Raw genomic sequence first — 22,485 nt, 5'->3', positions numbered from 1 at the left:
ACTTGGGAGTACTGACCTAGGTAGTAATAATCCAGAAATGCAATTCAAAGGAATTACCAGTGCATGAAAATGCTAAAAGTTAGATGTAAAAATATCATGTATAGTTAAAAACAGATAATACAGAGATGGTTACTACGGTGATGCTAGGATAGACATGGTGTTTGCATAGCTTAATAAAAAAGTTGATAGTTTAAAAGTAGACTGTTTAAAAGCTGAATGTAGATAGTTTAAAAGCTGTTGATAGACAGTAGATAGTTTAAAAGTTGTTGATAGACAGCTAGTTTAATAGATAGTTTAATGATAGTTTAAAAAGTAGACCGTTTAAAAGTTGAAGGTAAATAGTTTAAAAGTTGTTGACAGCTCGAAGTGGAATGAATGTTGATATTCAAATAGTTTAATGGCTGTGTATAGGTAGATATTTGACTTATAACTGAAAGTTGGAATGGCTCTAATGTTTGCTACTTCGGTTATGCTAAGATTTTTTAACTATGCTAACCATGCTACTTAGCTAATGTTTTATAGCAGTGCTAGCAATGCTAACCTCGCTAACCATCTTTACTCTAGCTAACGTTTTCTAGCAGTTTAATGAATGTTGATATTCAAATGGTTTAATGGTGATAACTGAAAGTTGGAATGGCTCTAATGTTTACTAGCAGTTATGCTAAGATTTTTAATTCTGCTAACCATGCTACTTAGCTAATGTTTTATAGCAGTCTTAGCAATCTTAACATCTTAACCATCTTATTTTAGCTAACTTAACTAACATTTTAACTAGCGGTTTTCTTTAAACATGCTAACTAGGCCAGTCAATCTTTAACATGCTAACTATATTAACCATGTGGGCTTAGCTAACCAAGCTAACTAATTAGCATGCTAACAATCTTTAGCATGCTAACTATGTTAACTATGTTAGCCATTAACTTAGCTAATTATTTTTAGCAGTTATGCTAACTATATGCAATTAACATGCAACATGCTAGCATCTTTAGCACGCTAACTGAGCTTAACCATGTTATTTAGCTAAACCGAGGCTAATCATTTTTAGCAGTTTTCTTTAAAAATCTTAACTAACGATGCAGCATCGTAACTATCTTAACCGTGTTACTTAGCTAACTTAGCTAATCATTTTAGCAGTTATGCTAACTATGCTAATATCAGTTAACATCTTGGCATCTTAACTATCTTAACCATGTTATTTTTAGCTAACCCTGGCTAATCATTTTTAGCAGTTTGCTAAAAATGCCATCTAACATCTTAACATGCTTTAACTATCTTTAACCATGTGACTTAGCTTAACCTAGCTAATCATTTTAGCAGTTTTGTTAAAATGTTAGCAATGTTAACATCTTAACTTTCTAACTCATCTTTAACTAGCTACAGTGGGTAGGAGTCATAGGTTGATGAAAAGTGTTGACATAGTTGATGACAAGTTAAAAGTTGTTGATAGACAGCTAGTGAATGTATATAGTTTAAAGTTGAATGTAGATAGTTTAAAAGTTGTTGATAGACAGCTAGTTTAATAGATAGATAGTTTAATGATAGTTTAAAAGTAGACCGTTTAAAAGTTGAATGTAAAAAGTTCAGTAGTTTAATGGGTTGGCATTGTTTAACAGTGGATTATTGTAGTGAGGACTTTTATTTTGAAACAGTTTTGGGCAGAGGAAACAGTTGAATAGGATGTGTAGTCTTAATTGACCCAGATTGTATGCTTAAAGCCTGAGGCTGCAGGTGGCTGAACACCTGCCATGGGATTCTAATTGCTTAATGGCATTATTATGATGTCACAATCGGCAATGTTAAGTCTATGGGGATTTTTAAAAAATTTTTTTCTTTAATAGTTTAAAAGTAAAGAAAAAGTTTCAAAGTTGAAAAGTCATACCAACCCGATCTGTTTGAAGACCCTACGTTACAAAGTTTGAATGAAGTTTCTAAGTTAAACTGTTCAAGAGAAATAGCATCTGAGGAAAAGTGGTAAGCGGAATAATAATAAGAAGAAGAAGTTGCCTAGAACAGTACAGTGCATTTTCATGCACTGTAATTAACCTAATTGTAGATCTATCCACCACAGAGTTTAGAATCCATGTTTGATCCGACCCCTCAGCCTCCCCCCTCCCTCTGGTGAGAGGGCACACACACTAGAGATGCGCTGATGGGCTATTATTTCAACCATAACTGCATAGCAAAACTTAATCCATCCATCAGCAAGTTTTTTGACCCATTTTTCAAAACCACTTTACCCGCCATCTGCTGTGTTTATAATGTATATGGGATGTTTTTAATGTAGCCTATATGGGATGCGGCGCTGCTGACGTGAGGGCTAAGCTCTTGCCTGTTCTTTCTTCGAAAGACTGATCAATGCAACAAATATATTAAAAAGGCTAAAAAGTCCTACATTGGCTATGTTGTAGCCTAGCCTATCCCCAGAATATCAGCAGCAAACTCAGTCTCTGTCTCATAAAACAGTCTCCAAATAAAACGCATCGGCCTGTTGCCTATAGCCTATTCTGTGTGCCAATATAGCCTATCGTCCAAAATGCTTGATTGCATTGCATTCTCCACATTTTAGCTAAATTTTCATGTACCACATCAGCGTTTTTGTTCAGTGAATCTTTTGTAAATTGCTTTACAATTACCGTCGGCCTAGGCCTATTGCCAGGCTTGCCTCAGCTTCGGTCGTCCTTTTACAATTTTATCATTGTAATAAAAAACGCAATTTGGCACATAATTCCAACATGCTGCTGGCCTACTAATTAATGCCTATTGTACTTTTTTTTTGCAAAAGAAAGAAATCCTTGATAAAATAACAAGTCATTCACATTACTTTACGCACTGGCATGTCAGGGTGACACTATGACAAGCCTGTTCTGAAGACTGTTCCCATTCATTTTGACTGCATGGGAGCGCGTCTTTTTCAGACAGACAGCGCAATTCATGATGATCGGACAAACTAGCGCCTCGATATTAAAGAAACGCCGACTCCATTCATTCCGAAAGTCCACCGCAAAACAGTGCAACGTGCAAGTTCACATTATAACCGCCAAACTTTGCTTGCTCGCCTTCTAAGTTTCCCGACTTTTATCTTTCCTTCTTTTTCCGCTGTGGATGCTATTGAGCTCGTAAGTCATACGAGTCATATCACTCTCTCTCTCTTTTAAATGCCTATTCCTGAAGGCTACAATTACTATGTGTTTGATATCGAAACAAAATAACCCAGGCAGTCTCATCTAGGATATAGCACAGGTTGAAGTCAACGTCAATTTGGTTCTATTTACTGGAGGTGAATGTGTGTGTGTGTGTGTGTGTGTGTGTAAACATCTTGTAGATGACTCAGAAATTACATCGGAAGAAGAAGGAGTGAATAGTGGCAAGAGGCAAGCCGAAGGCTGCTGACAAGTTGTGGTAGGCTATACATGAAAATGTGGTACATGAAAATGTAGCTAAAAATTGGAGAATGCAATGCAGTCAAGCATTTTGGACGACGTGGAGAGACAAACCGGCAGCAGATTAAATGTTCGAGAGAAAAAGATGCTGTTTTAAAAGGACGTGCAGACCGAAGCTGCAGCAAACAGGTGATATTTAGACATTTATTTCACAAAATCCAAGACTAAGAATAGACAGACTATGTAACTGGACACATTGAGGCCAAAAATATTGAGAATTCTACAGGGAATGTTGAAGACGAAGGAGTGAATAGTGGTGTAGCCAGTTCACCTTGTTTCTGTCTTTTCCCCATGTCTCCCTGTTTTCCCTACATGTTCCACACTGGCCTGCTCCCGCTAACTAAGGGGGCGTAGTGATTAGTTACACACCGGAGTTCGTTCGCACTGATTACTGGCCGGACAGTATAAAACCACCCAGGTACGAAGAAGCGTTGTAAGATCTGCCTGTTTAACCTCCTAGCGTGGCGGATTTAGTCATCAGGTATGTTGCAATACTCCCGTTTGCTGCCAGACTAATAACATGGTTTAATCAATGTTTGTCTTCACCTGTAGCTTCGTGGTCACCGGCTAGTCTGCTCCTGCTGCCCGTGTGTTAGACACCATCCCTTATTCATTCTACAGGTATGCACCTATGTTTGTCTTAAATCTCTCGTAGTTTATTTTCTGTTTTGAGTCGTAACACTTTCTCTTGTATGCCTGTAGCTGAACGTGGGTGAGTGCTCCCCATACGGCGCTTTGTGCACTAATCGTAGTTACGAACATAGGTATGTACGATGCTTGCTTTAATGGGTAACTTTTTAGGCGGCAGTAGAAGGCTTTATGTTCAATGTCTTTTCTGTCCTGTCCAGGTAGCGCGGCCTTTTTCCATCTACGCGGGGTGCATAAGCGTGGGTCGTGCTGCTGTCTTGTCTGTAGTTATTTTATTTTGGTGTAGCCTAATTGTGTGCGGTTTTTCAAGTACGTTCTGTGTCTTTCTTTTTGTGGGCATTAATTTATTTAGTGTCTACGTCTGCCTGTGTTTGGGTTTATTTGGCGTTTATGTCAGCCTGCATGTTGCTTGCCGCATTAGTAGAGAGGAACGGGGCATAAGTGGCATATGCTTCATCCTGGTAACTGCTTAGGTTCTGTCTGGTGCTGGCTGTCATTTGCGTGTGTTTGTATTTCTTTTGTCCTGGTGTGCCTGCATTATCTACCATAACGTCTGTATTGGCTGACTGTACTTTTTTGCCCCCTTGTGGTGCTGTTTTATTTGTTTGTTTGGCAGATGTGGGGCCCTCTTTGAGGGAGGCTATAGTCACCTGGTGGTGGGACCCTGTAGCTGCATGTTTGTGGTGTCATTGTTGCTTGCGGTGGGCTGCTGTGTCACTGGTAAGTCACTTGCAGTGTGTATGCACGTGTGATGGCTGGAACTTAGAACACGCCTCCAGTTAGTCTGTCTCCCTCAGGTAAGCCCCATCTGCTGTATCTTTTTAGCTCCAGTGGAGCCTGGCCCCACTTTAGAAATCACCTGTTCATATTGTATCATAATAAAAGAACAATAATAAATATTTTTGTACTTTCATAACCTCTGACTCGTTTCAGGTATTATTGCAGGACACTCCTCCCTTCCCCCCCCCTTTGGTTATTTAATAAACTTATGATTTGACTGGAATTCACGTTGTCTGCTTGGTGCTTTTGGACCTGTGTCAAACCTTCCTTAGCAAATTCTCTTAAAGAAGTCCCAGGGTACTAAGCCCAGGGTGGCGTAGTCGGGCTACTGGGAGTGGCTTATAGCCTCTCTCTTTCCCTCCTTACTGCTCTGGTCACAATCTGGCGTAGTCGGCAGGATGCACAATAAAGCGTAGACGTGAATTCCATGATATATTGTTTAGGTTGTGAAACCACTTTTTGTATTGGTTGTGTTTGGTTCTTGATTGTGTGGTAGGTTAGGGTAGATAAAGACAAGACAGCAGCCGACCAGAAGACGGCGGATTGGGAACCTTCTGCAGTCTGGACCTCTGGTGGTAGCTCCCCCCTCATTTTGCTCCTGTGATTATTCTCTGCAGTAGGTTACTGTAGCAGATATGGAGGAAGAAATGCAAGAACTCAGAGACATGGTCGCTCAGCTTAAGGCTGACAATGAACGACTGCGCCAGGAGAGGGCTGCTGCAGGGGCTAACACTACTGCTTCTACCTCCACAGCCACCCCTGATGCACCAGCCCGGCTAGTGCCTCCACCTGTGATTCCGGGTCCACCAATGGAAAGACTTGTGTTTATTCCTCGAGATAAGAAATGTCCTACGTTTAGGGGAGGGTCAGGTATTAGCATTGATGAATGGGAGGAAGAAGTGTGGGCTTGCATGAGGGCTTGTCATCTCTCTACAGTGGACCAAGCTTTCTTTATATTTGATCACTTAGAGGGGGATGCGAGGGAGGAGATTAAATATCGCCCTGCCATTGAACGGGAGGACCCAGTGAAGGTACTGTCTATATTGCATGAACTGTATGGCTGTTCCCAATCTCATGTATCCCTACAGGAGGCATTCTTTTCGAGAAAGCAGCAGGATGGAGAGGGTCTGCTGGAGTTTTCCCTGGCGCTGATGAACCTTATGGGGAAGGTTAAACAGGCTGCACCACATGCTGTAACTAACGCAGAGGTAATGTTACGCGATCAATTTATTGAGCATGTTTATGATGGTTCCCTCCGCAGAGAGCTTAAACAATTGGTGCGGCGTCAGCCCACATCTACACTGTTAGAGGTGCGCACCGAGGCTTTACGATGGGAGGCGGGAGGTGCGCCTGGGGGTGCGAGGCGCGGTCATTGATGCCATCCGCCTACTGTCTCCAGTATAAGGTTCAGGGGGGACTCACAAACAGTGACAATACATCTCAGGGCTCTGAGCTGGCGGAGCTTAAAGACATCCTTAAGAGTCAACAGGGACAGCTTACTCAGTTAGCTCAAGTATCGGCTCTCCTTCAGGAAGGTCAAGGCGCACTAGGCCTTTTCGTGAACATAACTTAATATGTAGGAGGTGCCAGCGCCCTGGTCATTTCGCTAGAGAGTGTAATGAGGAGCAGGTTCCTTTTCGACCCCGGTCCGCTTCTTTAGCATCCGCTATGGATGGCACTGCTAGACCCACCAGCTCCAATCAGAGGTCGGAAAACTAAAGCCCACTGAGTTGCTGAGTCACAGTTCAGATGGGGCATTTATTGACTCTGGGGTTAGCTCGATGGGGACTGGCACTGTACCTAATCTGATGTCGTCATGTCCTCACCTCGATGTGGTCATGGGGGGGGATTACTGTTCCTTGTTTGTTGGATACAGGGTCTATGGTGTCCACAGTTATTGAAAGTTTTTTCTTACAACATTTTAAACCATGGGGTTGTGATCGCTTACAGTCCTGTCATTGGCTGCAGCTCCGAGCAGCCAATGGCTTAGCGATTCCTTATGTTGGGTACCTTGAACCTGATGTCACTCTGTGTGGAAAGCTCATAACAAGATGTGGGGTGCTAGTGGTGAAGGATCCCCCGGGGGGCTCTAAGGTGCCTGGGGTGTTAGGAATGAACATCATCAGCAAAGGCTATGAGGTTTTGTTTGGCCAACATGGCTCCGCCTTGTTTGATTTGCCTACAGTGGTCCAGGCCCCGAGTCCCATTTTCCAAGCACTGCAGCAGTGTCACCATTCTGTTTCCGTTTCCATGTCCTCTATGTCTGGGGGTAAAGTAAAGCTGCGTGGGGGGCGGGCTGCTCGCATCCCAGGGGGTGTAACTAAGTTTGTCGCTTCAACATGTTCGAACCAGTACTCTGACCTCCCTGTTCTGTTCGAACCCTCAGATTCTGGCTTGCCGGAAGGGCTGTTGACCTCCCCTGCTTTAGTGCGGGTCTCCAGGGGAACAGTGTACATCCCTGTGGTTAACGTAGGGAATACTGATGTCCTGCTATACCCTCACACCATCTTAGGCACTCTGAGTTGTGTGGATGTTGTTAGTCTCCCCAAGGGGGTAGCTGAAGTTCGAGCTGTAGAAGCCACTGCCCAAATAGAAAACTGTTCAATACGGAGTCAGATTGAGTCCCTTGATTTGACTGCGCTTACAGATGCCGATGGGGAACGTGTTCGGTCTCTGCTCTTGAGCTATGAGGACATTTTCTCTGCTCATGATGGCGACCTAGGTTGCACTAGTCTCATTTCTCACGAAATTCCTGTGACCGACGAGATTCCAGTTAGGCAGCGTTACCGACGGTTGCCTCCTTCTGAGTATGATGTTGTAAAATCTCACATTAATCAGTTACTGGAGGCACAGGTCATTAGGGAGAGCTGCAGCCCCTATGCCTCACCCATCGTTCTGGTCCGGAAGAAGGACGGCAGCCCACGCTTATGTGTGGATTACCGGCAATTGAATGCCAAAACCCGTAAGGATGCCTTCCCACTTCCCAGGATCGAGGAATCTTTGGATGCATTGTCAGGTGCTTGTTTGTTTTTCGACAATGGACCTGGCAAAGCGAGGTATAATCAGGTCCCAGTGTTGGAGAGAGATAAGCCAAAGACCGCTTTTTGCACACCCTTTGGGCTTTTTGAGTACAATCGCATGCCCTTTGGGCTGTGCAATGCTCCTAGCACGTTCCAACGGCTCATGCAAAGGATTTTCGGAGACCAACATTGCCAGTCGCTACTATTGTATCTTGACGATGTGGTAGTTTTCTCATCTAACACCTCCCAGCATATTGACCGCTTAGAAGTAGTATTGCAGAGGGAAGGGCTGAAGGCAAAGCTAGAAAAGTGTGCCTTCTGTAGGCCAGAAGTTGCCTACTTGGGCCACGTCATCTCTGGGGCTGGTGTCTCCACTGACCCAAAGAAAATCGAGGCCGTAGCCAATTGGTGCCGCCCCAGTCAGGTGTCTGAGCTTCGTTCTTTCCTTGGCTTTGCAAGCTATTACCGCCGCTTTGTAGAGGGTTTTGCGAAGTTGGCGGCACCCCTGCATAAGCTGGTGGCGGAGCTGGCTGGAACAAAGTCTAGGAGAGGGTTGAGGCAGGACTTCACAGTGGCTTGGAGTGAGGAGTGTGAAAGAAGTTTTGAGAGCCTAAAGACCAGACTCACTTCTGCCCCTGTGTTGGCTTATGCTAACTTTTCGTTGCCCTTTATCCTGGAGGTGGATGCCAGTTATGGTGGTCTGGGGGCAGTCCTCTCCCAGGAGCAGGAGGGCAGGGTTAGGCCAATAGCATTCGCCAGCCGAGGTCTACGACCCCCAGAGAAAAACATGGTGAACTACAGCTCCATGAAACTGGAATTCTTGGCCCTCAAATGGGCCGTTACAGAGAAGTTCCGGGAATATCTGCTGGGACACAAGTGTATCATTTACACCGATAATAACCCGCTCAGCCATCTCGCCACTGCTAAGCTGGGGGCAACCGAGCAGCGGTGGGCAGCTCAGCTTGCCTTATATGAGCTCCGATATCGCTCAGGCAAGAGCAACACAAATGCAGATGCCCTTTCCAGGCAACACTTGGAAGTGGGCCCAAGTGGGCGAGATGTGGTGGTTCCCTGGACTTCCGTACCTACTCACCTGCAGCAGGTAGTATCTTTACCACCGCCCACTCAGTTCAGCCACACTGTTATGTCTGTTTTTCCTTCTCACTCTACATCAGAGCTTTGTGCCTTGCAGATGGCGGACCCTGACATTCACCCGGTACTCAGGCTCTGGAAGCAGAAGAGGCGGCCTAATCACATGGAGCGTCGGCAACTGTCAACCTCTGCCTTAGCCCTCCTGCGCCAATGGGACCGGTTGGTCCAGGAGCATGGGTTGCTGTATCGCAAGATCTTCCGCCCAGATGGGGGAGAGGAGATTCTCCAAGTCATTCTGCCCGCCTCCCTGAGACCAGAAGTAATGACCCAGCTCCATCAAGACCACGGCCATCAAGGGGTGGAACTAACATTGGAGCTGGTTCGTCGGCGGTGCTTTTGGCCTGGCATGTCTGCGGAGGTCAAGCGATGGTGCCAAGAGTGCAGTCGCTGTCAAGTGGCCAAGGACTCTAGTCAGGGAGCTCCAACTTACATGGGTCATCTGTTAGCGTCACGCCCGAACGAGATCCTGGCGGTTGACTTCACTGTCTTGGAACCCTCGCGCAATGGGGTGGAGAACGTCTTGGTTCTTACCGATGTCTTCACCAAGTATACATTAGCAGTACCGACACGAGACCAGCGTGCTTCTACGGTGGCCCAGGTTTTGGTGAACGAGTGGCTCTTTAAGTTTGGTGTGCCAAGTCGCCTTCATTCTGACCAGGGGTGCAGTTTTGAAGGCGCCCTTATCCAGCAGCTTTGCAACCTGTATGGAATTACCAAGTCCCGTACCACTCCCTATCACCCAGCTGGCAACGGGCAATGTGAGCGGTTTAACCGAACCATGCACAATTTGTTGCGCACGTTGCCAGACTCCAGGAAGAGGGACTGGGCCTCCTGTCTTCCCCAACTGGTCTTTTGTTATAACACCACACCACACCAGTCGACAGGGGAGTCCCCCTTCTTTCTTATGTTTGGTCAGGACCCTCGGTTGCCAGTTGACTTTTTGCTGGGTAGAGTACGGGAACCAGAGGTCGGTACGGTGCATGACTGGGTCCGGGAACATCAAGTCAGGCTCCAGGTTGCATTTGATGGAGCCCAGGAGCGCCTGGCCACCAATGCTGCTCGACGGAAAGGGCGCCACGACCAGCATGTGAAAGAAGACCCAATACCAGAGGGCCAGCATGTGTACCTTCGGAACCACGGGATAAGGGGACGCCACAAGATCCAGGACCTCTGGTGTTCAACTGTGTACCAGGTATTAAAAGCACCTAAAGTTGGCGGGGCTGTCTACACAATCGCACCTGTCGATGACCCAAGCAAGGTCCGCACGTCCACCGCATCATGCTGAAGCCTCAACTTAGGATGGAGCCTCGCAATACCCCCCAAGAAGAGCAACCGCTCCAGCCACGGCCACATCCAGAAGAAGATTCTGGAGAAGGTCTGTGGGTTCAAGTGACTGAGCCCCCCTCCACTTGCAGGAGAGGGCCCAACTGCACCCTCTTTGGTATACCCCTCCACCACAGAGGCTGTAGTTCCTGTCCCATTCCAGGTTGACCGGGAACCATGCTCTTTGAGGCTTGGTCCTATGGATGGTAGGCGTCCTGTTCCACCTGCACAGGTGCCAGTGGACCTGCCACCTCCAGTCCTGACTCCTCCCCCTGGGTTGTCGACATCTCAAGATGAGAACAACTCTGACAGCAATGAAACTACCCTTAGGAGGACTGCCCGAGGCACGGCAGGGCAACACTCCAATGTCCACCACCTCCCCCGTGGCGTATAGAGGCAGAGTAATGTGATTGCAAGCTCTCCTTGACCTGTGTCTTGGCTAATCGGAGTTCCTCTCCGATCTTAAGCTGTTGCCCATTTTCCAGTTAGCCTGTTTATCGTCGGGGCGACGATAAAGAACAAGGGGGTAGATTGTAGCCAGTTCACCTTGTTTCTGTCTTTTCCCCATGTCTCCCTGTTTTCCCTACATGTTCCACACTGGCCTGCTCCCGCTAACTAAGGGGGCGTAGTGATTAGTTACACACCGGAGTTCGATTCGCACTGATTACTGGCCGGACAGTATAAAACCACCCAGGTACGAAGAAGCGTTGTAAGCTCTGCCTGTTTAACCCCCTAGCGTGTCGGATTTAGTCATCAGGTATGTTGCAATACTCCCGTTTGCTGCCAGACTAATAACATGGTTTAATCAATGTTTGTCTTCACTTGTAGCTTCGTGGTCACCGGCTAGTCTGCTCCCGCTGCCCGTGTGTTAGACACCATCCCTTATTCATTCTACAGGTATGCACCTATGTTTGTCTTAAATCTCTCGTAGTTTATTTTCTGTTTTGAGTCGTAACACTTTCTCTTGTATGCCTGTAGCTGAGCGTGGGTGAGTGCTCCCCATACGGGCGCTTTGTGCACTAATCGTGAATTCACGAACATAGGTATGTCACGATGCTTTCTTTAATGGGTAACTTTTTAGGCGGCAGTAGAAGGCTTTATGTTCAATGTCTTTTCTGTCCTGTCCAGGTAGCTGGCCTTTTCCATCTACGGCGGGGTGCATAAGCGTGGGTCGTGCTGCTGTCTTGTCTGTAGTTATTTTATTTTGGTGTAGCCTAATTGTGTGCGGTTTTTCAAGCACGTTCTGTGTCTTTCTTTTTTTTGTGGGCATTAATTTAGTGTCTACGTCTGCCTGTGTTTGGGTTTATTTGGCGTTTATGTCAGCCTGCATGTTGCTTGCCGCATTAGTAGAGAGGAACGGGGCATAAGTGGCATATGCTTCATCCTGGTAACTGCTTAGGTTCTGTCTGGTGCTGGCTGTCATTTGCGTGTGTTTGTATTTCTTTTGTCCTGGTGTGCCTGCATTATCTACCATAGCGTCTGTATTGGCTGACTATTTTTGCCCCCCCCCCCTTGTGGTGCTGTTTTATTTGTTTGTTTGGCAGATGTGGGGCCCTCTTTGAGGGAGGCTATAGTCACCTGGTGGTGGGACCCTGTAGCTGCACATTTGTGGTGTCATTGTTGCTTGCGGTGGGCTGCTGTGTCACTGGTAAGTCACTTTCTTGCAGTGTGTATGCACGTGTGATGGCTGGAACTTAGAACACGCCTCCAGTTAGTCTGTCTCCCTCAGGTAAGCCCCCATCTGCTGTATCTTTTTAGCTCCAGTGGAGCCTGGCCCCACTTTAGAAATCACCTGTTCATATTGTATCATAATAAAAGAACAATAATAAATATTTTTGTACTTTCATAACCTCTGACTCGTTTCAGGTATTATTGCAGGACACTCCTCCCTTCCCCCCCCCTTTGGTTATTTAATAAACTTATGATTTGACTGGAATTCACGTTGTCTGCTTGGTGCTTTTGGACCTGTGTCAAACCTTCCTTAGCAAATTCTCTTAAAGAAGTCCCAGGGTACTAAGCCCAGGGTGGCGTAGTCGGGCTACTGGGAGTGGCTTATAGCCTCTCTCTTTCCCTCCTTACTGCTCTGGTCACAGTGGCAAGAGTCAAGCCGAAGGCTGCTGACAAGGGCCCGACGGTAATTGTAAAGCAATTTACAAAAGATTCACTGAACAAAAACGCTGATGTGGTACATGAAAATTTAGCTCAAAATGTGGAGAATGCAATGCAATCAAGCATTTTGGACGATAGGCTATATTGGCACACAGAATAGGCTATGGGCAACAGGCCGATGTGCATTTTATTTGGAGACTGTTTTGCGAGACAGAGACTGAGTTTGCTGCTGATATTCTGGGGATATAGGCTACAACATAGCCAATGTAGGACTTTAGCCTTTTAATATATTTGCTGCATTGGATCAGTCTTTCTAGAAAGAACAGGCAAGAGCTTTCTAGCCTCACGTCAGCAGCGCCGCATCCCATATAGGCTACATTTAAAAACATCCCATATACATTATAAACACAGCAGATGGCGGGCGGTGCGGTTTTGAAAATTGGTCAAAAAACTTTGCTGATGGATGGATTAAGTTTTGCTATGCAGTTATGGTTGAAATAATAGCCCATCAGGCGCATCTCTAGTGTGTGTGTGCCTCTCTCAGCTCAGAGGGAGGGGAGGCTGAGGGTCCATCAAGCATGGATTCTAAACTCTGTGGTGGATAGGATCTACAATTAGGTGTTAATTAATATTACTACCTAGGTCAAAGTACTCCCAAGTGCTATTGCGCCAGACATTGTAGTTCTCCTGTTTATTCGCTTGGGAAATCGTCACGTTTCATGTTGTGTGCCCTAACATTTTTAATCAACTACTTGTGCAACTGTATTTAAGTAGGCCTACCCTTTTTCTCCGTTTGTGGTTTATTGTAATCTCTTCTCCATGTGTGGATTACTATTTTCCTATTTTGTGGATTTACTCTTTTTCCATTTTCTACAACATTGTAACCTGCAAGTGGATATTACGCCGCATTTTGTAACATCACCAAAGTGCTGAAAAGTAAAGAACTCATTTAACCTTGGCATCCAATTCTTCAAGCAGTATTTGTGTCTTTTCTTGGTTTTTCTACGAATTCCAGCAGGAGGGTAAGATAACTGGTTCCTTCTGTGGTTATTCATCTGCTCTGTCTAAGACTTGGGTTAGTTGGACTTTAGTACTGCTGTACGGTAACAAAATCTCCATCCATATAAAACCTGAGCAAGAAGTAGCCTATAACCTGTGTCTCTAGATAAATTCTAGGGTCAAACATCTTCGCACGTTAGCCAACTGTTCGAGACCTAGGCGTAGTCGCTCCTTATTTCATAAACATCTCAATAAATCCACCACGGAAGCCTGATCAACTTCCGAGGGGGATATTTAAAATAGGAGTAATAGGTTATCTGGCGCCAGAGAGGGAAGGCGATGCAACTTGCCGACAGTAGGTCCCTGCTATCTACAATAACCTCAAGGGGGTATCGTGGGTCTTAACTGCCTAGACCTGGGGTTACGTCTGAGAAACGGCTGACGTTGACTAGGTTCTGGGGGTTACCTGCAGGGGGCAACACAGATGGTGGACAATAACAGTGCTCGTGGACAGGTCAGTGATGGTGCTTATGGACAATAACAGTGCTTGTGGACAGGTCAGTGATGGTGCTTATGGACAATAACAGTGCTCGTGGACAGGTCAGTGATGGTGCTTATGGACAATAACAGTGCTTGTGGACAGGTCAGTGATGGTGCTTATGGACAATAACAGTGCTCGTGGACAGGTCAGTGATGGTGCTTATGGACAATAACAGTGCTCGCGTGGACAGGTCAGTGATGGTGGACAATAACAGTGCTTTCGTGGACAGGTCAGTGATGGTGCTTATGGACAATAACGGCGGCTTGTGGACAGGTCAGTGATGGTGGACAATAACAGTGCTCGTGGACAGGTCAGTGATGGTGCTTATGGACAATAACAGTGCTTGTGGACAGGTCAGTGATGGTGGACAATAACAGTGCTTGTGGACAGGTCAGTGATGGTGGACAATAACAGTGCTCGTGGACAGGTCAGTGATGGTGCTTATGGACAATAACAGCGCTTGTGGACAGGTCAGTGATGGTGGACAATAACAGTGCTCGTGGACAGGTCAGTGATGGTGCTTATGGACAATAACAGTGCTTGTGGACAGGTCAGTGATGGTGGACAATAACAGTGCTCGTGGACAGGTCAGTGATGGTGATTATGGACAATAGCAGTGCTCGTGGACAAGTCACTGATGGTGCTTGAGGACATATAATAACAGTGCTTGGTGACGAGTTTGTGGGAACAGAAATGAAATGTCATTTTTATTCAGTAATAGAATGTGCTCCACTGTGCCAGGGCTGAGTCTGTTTCTCTTCTTGCTGACCACTTCACCAGCTTTAGAAATAAAACCGCTCACATGGCACAGAGGAGGCTGGTGTGCACAGAATATTTGGGGCCAGCACATCCAAATGAGGATAGGCGCGGCTTGTGCTGAGCCCAAAACTGGAGTGGGTCTTCTGAGCGTGGGATGTTTGGCTCACTCAAGTACTGCTGCACCTCTACAGTGGCATTTGCAGTGGCACTTTTCACCTTCCTGATCTCTGAAACATGTGGGTCCAGCAAATCCCAAAGGCCCGTTCCTGAATGGGGACACAAAAAAATGCATTACAAAAATACAATATAAACATGGCAATATTGACCATAGATTCATATACCTGAGGATTCAGCAGGCTCTTGTGCTTCTGAGTCAGGTGGAGTGCTGTCTTTTAAAAGAGCAGAACATTCGGCCGTGAGCCTTCTCACAGCATTTTGGGAATTCCCTGAATTGCAAAACCCCATTGTTTTGAATCGTGGATCCAGGAGAGTGGCCAGGGAGTGTTGACTGGCTGTCTCGTAGTGACTCAACCTTTCAGTCATGAGCCGCGTGAGGTTGTTGCAGAGCTGCTTAGCCATCTCACCCTTCACCTCCCGCTGTGTGGAAGTTATGGCCTCAGCATTCGCACAAGGGGAACACAACGTGAATGGAACGCTTAAGTTACGTGCCTGGTGTGGCCCACCTATAAACGTGAAAGCATCGGCACCGACACCGACAAATTGAAAAGAAAATCCATGAAGAATGAGGTGCCTGTTACTTATGGACATCAGGGGCTCAGTAGCGGGACAATTCAGTGCAGAGTTCAACAAAGTGTACACACACACACACACACACACACACACACACACACACACACTCCCTCCCTCTCTCTCTGTCTTTCTCTCACATACATGCACACTCTCTCCCTCCCTATCTATGACTCTCTCACACACACATATACACACTCACGCACGCACACACACACGCACACACACACGCACGCACACGCACACACACACACGCACACGCAACACACACGCACACACACACACACACACACACACACACTCCCTCCCTCTCTCTCTGTCTTTCTCTCACATACATGCACACTCTCTCCCTCCCTATCTATGACTCTCTCACACACACACATATATACATCGCCAGACACATATACACGCCAAGACGCACACACATAAAGACACGCACACACACACACACACACACGACACACACACACACACACACACTATAGAGGAATGGCTATACCATATGTGGTACTGCATGTTGAGCCACGCCTAAGCAATGGGTTTTGTACAACCAGATCCAGTTGTGTGTCTAAGTGTGTATGTGAGGGAGAGAGAATGTGTCTCCATTGAACAAACTCATTAAAGGGAACTCCCAGTCTGTTACTGCACTCCTGCATCTGAAGAGATGTTTACCCAGAGAAGAGAAGAGAAGACATGATGACTGTATCCTATACATATATCTGGTGTGTAGATCTTGTGCACAGGCAGATGTTCTGATGGAAGCGTACCTTCTCCTTGATCTTCTTGCTCCTGTAGATCACTCTGATGTCCTTCTTGACCTCTGGGCCTGATCCACTTTTGGTAGCATTGTACAGTAAGCTGAGGGATTCCTGCAGGAAGACATTTTCCTTGATCATGACCTTTACTTAGTCTTTGTTCTGACTTGATGTTTGGGGGTCTTTTTAGGCCTTGAGTCTGATAGGAGCGTGAAGTGAGTGAGAGAGAGAGAGAGAGAGAGAGAGAGAGAGAGAGAGATGGGGTGGGATCAGGACTCAAACCCTTTGGCATGTGGACCCCAATATGGGGAGCTGAAGCTTGAACTCTTGATGTCTAGCAGATGTCTGCTTGGTTAGTGCTTGGATGGGAGAGCCATAAGTACTAGTGATATTAGTGTGAACATGTTGATCATCACTACCCCATCTCACTGGCCTGTTTTCTGATGGGCCTCATCTTCTCAAAGGAACCATCCTGCTGCACACTGACCTTGTCTGCTGGAATGACACTTAGAAGCCAATGAGTTCCATCCCTCAGACTGGGGTTGCTGATGAAGTCTGGCTCTGTGTCTGAACAGGGGCTCCTAGGATTAAACTACAGCAAGAAGAACAGCTCTAAAGTGTTCCCGTGCTTCACACTGACATGAAGTAAAAGTAGTAGCAGTAGTGTGTCTGTGTGTTTTTATTATTACCTCATGGCCATCTTTTATTTGACCTTTTAAAATGTTGATGAGGTCATCAGGATGCGCCCCATCAGAATCCCCTACTTCCAGACCCATGATGTCACACATGGGAAAGGGCAGGAACTCTCTAGTTCTGCCATCTCTGAACTTGTGGATTTTGAACTGAAATGACAATAAATGAGTTCTAGGCTTGTATTCACAAAGAATCGTATAGGATAAAAGTAACTACTAACTGATTCTACATTTGTAGAAACACTTAAAACTACTGCCACTTAGTCCTACACATCTCTCCGCAAAATAAAACCTGTGTGTGTGGGGGTTACATTTCAACTTTACCGGCAAGCATGTCCACATTAATTTCTTGTATGTCTACCCCATACATAATTTCACAGCGCTCAGCATGCATTCAAAGGGTGTAATCAGGGGCGTAGCACGAGATCCTGGACCCTACTGTAGTACCAGTCCTGCATACTGTGGTGTCTCTCTGATCATTTCCCAGCATGCTTTAGCCTACTCTACTGTGGTTGCTAAGGTTACGTTTAAGCTACATGACATGACTCCATGCGTACTGTGGTGTCTCTCTGATCATTTGCTAATTTATCTGCCCATGGTCCTGGATCCTCTGGCAAAAGCTGTTGTGCATTGCTCTGCCTATTTGCTCTTGTGTCATGTCCTCACTGTGCTCAGAGCAGCCGTACCCCCTGCTCTCTTCACCTCCATCATCCTCAATCACATCTTCTCCATCATCTTTCTCTACATGAAGGAGACATTTGATATGTGCCTCTTATCATAATTAGAGCCTAATATAATAAAACAGAATAAGATGACCTTTCAGTCAAAATGGCTAAACATGGTTTGCTTTTATTTGGAACTGCTGTGTATAAGCACACAGAGGAGGATGAGGTCTGATGCTACTCCACTCTCTGATGTGACAGTTTCTGAAAACTGAGCCATGTGGTTCACAATGTTAAGATCTGCTTCTATATAAATACGTTTATAATGTTGGCATGATATGTAACCTAAACTACCTATGACACTTATTAGCCCCATTATTGCTAATTGTATTCTATAGATATCATAGCTTATTAGTTAAACATGTTTAAAATTAGGCTACTATATAATGGTGTGTTGTTTGTGTTGTTTATTATGACCGCCAAGCTTGGCCGCGGATCATAAAAGGTTTAGTCAGATTTTTTTTTTTCTTTTTTTTTTTTTTTTCGCATGTCCAAATTTCCGTCAATGATTCCCGGGACACTGAAAGACGGGGTAGACAAACTTGGTGGGCATGTAACCCCATATGGATAGCATGGAACCATCGTTTTTCGTTTTGATCTGTAGCCCCCGGCTGGACTGCACCCCCCTAAAGGAGGGTAGGGCAGACACAGTTTTCTGTGAATATCTCGAGAACCGTAAGGTTTAGGAGGACCATTATTTTTTGTATGTTGATCTCAAGGGGCCATGTCGGCGCATTCCATAACCACTCATTTCATGTATATAGCCACCTAGTTAAACACAAAAAGTAAAATGAGGTGGTGTAATTGAAGGTATCTGTGACCTAACATAGTCAAAACTGCACGAAATTGGAAGTGTAGGATCATTATGACACCCTCTGTATGCACGCCAAGTTTTGTGGAATTCCGTTCATGGGGGGCCACACAATAAATTAATTTATGTTACTATACACCAACTGGCCTGTAGGTGGCCGGAGACAGTTTTCTGTGAATATCTCGAGAACCGTAGGGCCTAGGAGGTCCACCTTTTTTTTGTATGTTGGTCTTAAGGGGCATGTCAACCCATCCCATTACCACTTATTTCATGTATAGCGCCACCTAGTTAAAAATTAAAAGCATAAAATTAGGTGTTTTCATCTCAATATCTCTGGCTGACAAGGTCAAAACTGCACAAAATTAAAAGTGTAGGATCATTATGACACCCTCTGAATGCATGCCAAGTTTTGTGTACTTTCGTTCATGGGGGGCCTTACAATAAAATAATTTATGTGTACATTTAGTGACGTACACCAACAAGGATTCCCGGGACACTGAAAGACCGGGTACACAAAACTTGGTGAGCATGTACCCCATATGGATAGCATGGAACAGTCATTTTCGTTTTCATCTGCAGCCCCCCCGCTGGACTGGACCCCCGAAAGGAGGGTAGGGCAGACACAGTTCTCTGTGAATCTTTTATGGTATGTTGGTCTCAAGGGCCCACATAAACCTGGCTCATAATCACTCATTTTGTGATTGCCCCCTCCCGGTAAAAAATGAAAATCAGTAGGATTAAAAGAAAGCCAAAATAAATATTCATCATCATCATCATGGCTGCATTTTCAGTATTGGCGAGAAGTAGTCGTTTGTCCACTAGATGGCGCATCGTTGCAGTGAGACGTAATTTTGTTGGAAGTTAAAAGGGTTGGAAAAACAATGGGCCGGCTTCATACAAGGACTGTAATTTACTCGCAGCGAACATCTAATAAGGATAGGGCGATGTTCACATGAAGTGTAATTCCCATTTCTTCTTGAAGCGAAATAAATCTGAGGATGTTTATCGGACATGCTTGGTTTTACTGCAGGTACGTTAATCTTGTAATATCAATAAGGACCTAGGTAATGTTACCCGTTAAGCGTTGGTTGAGTGATGGAGGCATTTGATTATTGCATTTGTAGAAAACTATAAATGCGGTTATACCAAGCAAATGTATAGCAGCACTGTTTGTATCTTCGACTGTCATTTATTGCACATGCTACAAAATCATTCTGTGCAATGGAAGATTTACCAACGTCACATCCGGTCTGATGCAGTTTTGCCTATATCGTGAGACTGAGGCGCCTGTTTATTTTGTTTTAAGTGCGTGCAGGGTGTGAGAGGGGAATCGATGTGCTTTGATTACAGCTTGGTAGTTGTAGTCTGTGAAATTAAAAAAAGCACGTGTGTGTGAAGTATCCAAACAATGACACCTTCATTTCATTATGGCTGTTTTAGCAAAACACCTTAAGCTACTGTGTAGTAGGTCCCATTTAAGTGGCTACTTCATTTTGCTTTCCTTGACTCATGGAGCTGCGTGAATGTTATTACAACTTTTCCTAACGATATGACAGTTTAAGTCCGCTTGATACTGTAAAGTAAGCCATTGGTTTCAAAGGAGATTTTATTTGTGTAAGCCAGGATAGCCTATTGACAATTTATGTTGTCAATATAGGCCTCTATAATCCTACCTGTAGCTTAGGAAGCTAACAACTTTCTATTAGGATCTAGTTTGTTAGTTACCGTTTTTGTCATAACTCCTGATGCATTTTGCATTTAGAATAGCCAGAGCGTGTATATCTCAATCGAACATTAAACAATATCGGTTTATGGACTAGGCTGGGGTGAACCCAGCCTGATCTGCCCGCTATTTATTTTTTGATTTCTTAAAAGATTGAGCTTGGTCTGATGAAAGCCAGACTAGCCATGGACCTCAGTTAAACAATGCAAGGGAACATGGAATCAGCCTATTTGCACTAACAATAACGGACAAAAGCTCTTCAACTTTGGCCCGTTAAAATGTGTGTGTATGAACAGTCTATACGCGCATTTCATCAAGGCCCATTTGACATGTCAGTTATTTGCACCACTGGTTAGATGTAAACAGCACTTCGTTTCAGACTAGGCTACTGTTACTTAATTTGTGCATTAACAATAACGTTTCAGACTACTGTTACTTAATTTGTGCATTGACAATAAAGTATTACATGAACTAAAGATGACTAAAATCTTATGTAGAAGAAGAAACATTCAAAAAAAATCCATCCATCCAAAATGACCTTTGTTTTTGATAGCTGCTGAAAACGGCATGGAACTGACAGAGATGTTTTTGTTTAAAAATACATAAAAATAAATAAATAAATAACATTATGCTGATACCTTTTGCTTTTCCCAAATACAATGTAGCCTACAGGTGTAAGTGACCTTTCATCAATCCAGTTGCAATGGATGAACTGTGATGAACTGCCCTACTTGTGATTGTTTAGAGATTTTAAAGGTTTTATAACAATTCTACATCTTCTTTGGCTATTCTACAATCTATTCACCTTTTTCAGCACCAGTAGGGTACTTTCTGTGCAGCCGCGACACACACTCAGGCATGCCAAACAAGCATACACAAAAGTTTCAAGAGTGGGGATGGAGTAAAATATGGAGACAAATTGAAGTGTGATTTATTTTCGCTGAACGGATGTACAGGACTGGCTGGGCGGTCATATTTTGTGGTCAAGTCGCGGTACATCTAGTTTATGTAGCCTTTACCTCGGATTACATGTATAACCAAGGTATCATTTGAAAGTGTATTTTCTGCTCTTTCAATGGGTTGTCTCAGTTTGTTTATATATATGTAATCTATATGTACAGTATATTGCTCAGTTTATGGGCAGACTATGGAATATAAAATAGATATACGTATATATATATATATATATAATATATAGTATGGGGTGTTGGCAGCGCAAAGTCATAGGTGAAACAGTGTAGGAGTAATGTAAACAGGTAAGCAGTGCAATACAGTCAATGTAAACAGGTAAACAGTGCAGTAGTAAAAAGAAAACAGGTAAACTAGTAACAGCTAAAGTGCAAATGCTAGACAGGAGGTGAAGTTTTGCTCAGCAGTGTTAATGCCTCTGGAAAGAAGCTGTACCCGAGCCTGCTGGTGCGGGAGCACAGGCTCCTGTATCGCCTGCCAGATGGGAGTCGACTGAAAAGAGGTTTGGGTGGGTGGCATCTGGTTATCCATCCCTGGCTACTTCACCACCTCTACCTGTGAAGTCAAAACACCTTAGTGTCACAATTGATTCTACCCTTTCCTTTTGACTCTCACATCAAATACATCACTCAAAGCCCAACATAATCTTGACCCTCTTATCTTTCAAGCCTCTGACCCCTTACCTACCTACCCCGCTTCTTATGCTCCACTGATGCCCACCTCCTATCCACCCCCACTGCACATCTCCATTCCATGGGTGACAGGGCTTTTAGCGTGGCTGGCCCCAAACTCTGGAACTCCCTTCCACTCCCACAAACTCTGTGATTAATTAATCTAAATTAATCACATGCATCCATTTTTGCTATGAACATATCTTTTAAAACAATTTTTTTCAGATGACTGAATCAATGAAGAGCCAAACCAACATTTATAAACTTTAAAGTTCAACTTCTCTCTTTTATGATAATTTTCCCTTTGGCTCAGGCATCGTAGTTCCTGGTGTCAGATTTTTTTAGTATGATGCAAATGACTGAAGCTACAAATCACTGTCAATGGCATGTGTGCAGAGTAAAGCTACCCTAACACCAAGGTAATGTGTGGTATACCCCCATGATTTATCCTTTTATGGCCATTCAAACATGTTGTTTCTGCTAAATGTAATGTTGTAGATTTTTGTTCACGTAATTATTAGGCTGTTTCCTTTTCTATCCAGTAGGTGGCAGTCAAAGATAAAGAAAACGCGGGGCTCTAAGAAAACGAGACAAAACAAGCAGCATAGCCTACAAGTGCGAATA

The 22,485-nt window shown here is 44.6% G+C and overlaps 1 protein-coding gene across 1 annotated transcript in view; it reads right to left on the bottom strand.

Moving 5' to 3' along the window:
• LOC125297247 (NACHT, LRR and PYD domains-containing protein 12-like) overlaps nt 1-22,485 on the bottom strand; it is a gene marked incomplete in the record, with an annotated part of 868,465 nt that overhangs the window by 797,739 nt on the left and 48,241 nt on the right.

Source organism: Alosa alosa, chromosome 7 (assembly GCF_017589495.1).
Source record: "Alosa alosa isolate M-15738 ecotype Scorff River chromosome 7, AALO_Geno_1.1, whole genome shotgun sequence".
NCBI lineage: Eukaryota > Metazoa > Chordata > Actinopteri > Clupeiformes > Clupeidae > Alosa > Alosa alosa.
Note: the sequence above shows the minus strand (reverse complement) of the source record. Positions and strands in the feature narration are given on the sequence as shown.